The following is a 2,627-nucleotide window of genomic DNA, read 5'->3' on the forward strand; positions in this document are numbered from 1 at the left end:
CTGCCTCAGCCTCCTGAGTAGCTGGGATTACAGGCACGCGCCACCATGCCCAGCTAATGTTTTGTATTTTTAGTAGAGACGGGGTTTCACCATGTTGACCGGGATGGTCTCGATCTCTTGACCTCGTGATCCACCCGCCTCGGCCTCCCAAAGTGCTGGGATTACAAGCTTGAGCCACCGCGCCCGGCAAGTATATATATTTTTAATTTCGGGTTTTAGAATAAAATCTCCTTTCAATTTTGGGAATCTCTGTTTCATCCTTTGCCTTGAGCCTTATTGATTTCTTTTTGGATTATTGCACATTTTCTTGCAATTCTGAATGGTGGTAATGTTTGCCCTTTAAAAGCAGGGGCACTCTGGGTACAGACGGATGCTTCCCTTCAAATCTAGAGTGAGAGAATTTTCTTCCCGGCCAGGGGCCCTTCCCACCTGCTCTGCTGTGGACATTGAATCTCCTCAGGGTGAAGGGGGAGAGTTAGCATGAGTACTTAAAGCGGGTCTTGCTTACTCCCAAAGGAGTGGGGGGTGTTTCTTCCCTTGCGTCTTTCAGGTTGGAAGGGCAGCCTAGGATGGATGTCATCTGTTCCTTGACGTAGAGAAGAGAGACTAATAAAAGGCATAAAACCATCTTTTTCTTGATTTCACTTGACTCTTTGCATCTGTCACAGATCCTGCTGGACTGACAGAACATTACACAAATAACCCTCCTTCTTAAGTAGCGATGAGGCGGCAGTAGGCATTTTTTCATTTGGAGTCTATCAACTGAGAATTGATAAAGTCATCTCAGAACAACTGTAGTTTGACCCTGACCTGACAAAAGAGATCGAAAATGTCTCGTGTGGAGAGAAGCCAGGGGGCTGGGAACATCATTACCTCAGAAAGAAGCTGCAAGTCGGCCAAGGGCTGACACCCAAGCACTCCGCGAATGTGTTTAATAACTGGAAAGCAAATAGTGAAAGGGCAGTCAATAAACAATTGTGGTTTAATAAATTATTCATTTTAACAATACTGCTAGTGTTTGCCCAGAGATGGGAGAACGGCCGTAGGTTTTTACCCCCATCTGCTCTTCTGGTCTGAACCTGCCTGGATGCTGAGTTGTTCACCATTCTGGACGGCAGAGGGCACTTGTGTCACACCTGAAAAGGGGACGGGCTGAGTCTTTCCCAGCGCCTATCCGTGTTTATGAAGGAAAGATAGCAGAGATAGGAAGACGTCTAGAAGACGGAGAGAGGAAGATAGAAAACGAATGGATAGCCCCGGAAATGAAAAATATATATTTCTCACAGGCAGATCAAATTCAACCCTGCGCTGAAGCAAAGCATAAAGAAATAAATAACAGTCACTCTATCTTTCTTGGTTAAAATAATTTATTTATGGGAAGATTGTAGAATGACAGATTTGGAACACTCAGGGCAAGGGCAAGGGCAAGGAGATATTAAAAAAAAATTTTAACAGATTTATTTTCATCTTGAAAACCGAACTCTGATTTTTAGGAAATACTCTTAGGCATCAAGTAGCTCTCTTGGGCTTCACTGCCAGGGAGAAATCAAAAATGCCTTACAGCTACTGAGGGCCCCTGGGCCACTTGGAACAAAATCCCACCACACTTTAAAGCATGCTCTTCATGGAGATGAATCCCTAATATCAGTCAAGCTCTGTGTTCATTTCTGTTCTCATGGCTCTGCACTACAGCCCGATTTTATTTATGAGACTGTGTCACATGAGGCGAAGCTCCTGTTGTGGGTTGAGAAGGGCCATTGTACTCCCTGGGATATTTACTGTATGCCTAGGGCGCTGAGGTATAATCTGTCCTCTGCAGTAATGCAGATTCTAAAACGAATGGTATTTATTTATAATAAGCCATAGGGAAGTGTCATCTTGTTTGTAATCAATCCCAGTGTGAGGCTGTTGTTGCCACACAATCAGGCTTTGCATTAAGTGAAAAATTGGCTTCGTCTTCTTATTGTGACTGTCATTTTTCTTCAGCGGGGATACATCATCTCTGTTACAAGGCCTTGGAGCTGAGTACCACACACAGACACACACAAATGCATGCTCCGTGAAAGCACTCAGGAAAAAAACCCATGGTGTCCCATATGGCTATAAACAAACCCTAATTTCTAGCAGTCCCAATGGTGAGTACGAATATATTGAAAGAAACAGGCATAGCAGAAGGGCTCGTTGTGCTCGTGGTCATGTAAACGTTGTATCTGATGAAGGTGGGCCATTGTTAATAGACTGAATTGCATCCCTTCAGAATTCATAGGTTGAAGTCATAATAACTAATGTGACTGTATTTGAAGATAGGGTCTTTTAGGAGGTTATTAAATTTACATGAAGTCATAAGAATGGGGCCCTATTTAAATACGACTAGTATTCTGATAAGAAGAACAGAGTTGGGCGCCGTGGCTCACCCCTGTAATCCCAGCACTTTGGGAGGCTGAGGCAGGCAGGTCATGAGGTCGGGAGTTCAAGACCATCCTGGCCAACATGACGAAACCCTGTCTCTACTAAAAATACAAAAATTAGCCAGGTGTGGTGGCACCTGCCTGTAGTCCCAGGTACGTGGGAGGTGAAGACAGGAGAATCGCTTGAACCCGGGAGGCGGAGGTTACAGTGAGCTGAGA

This window comes from Cebus imitator, unplaced genomic scaffold (assembly GCF_001604975.1).
Source record: "Cebus imitator isolate Cc_AM_T3 unplaced genomic scaffold, Cebus_imitator-1.0 Scaffold303, whole genome shotgun sequence".
NCBI lineage: Eukaryota > Metazoa > Chordata > Mammalia > Primates > Cebidae > Cebus > Cebus imitator.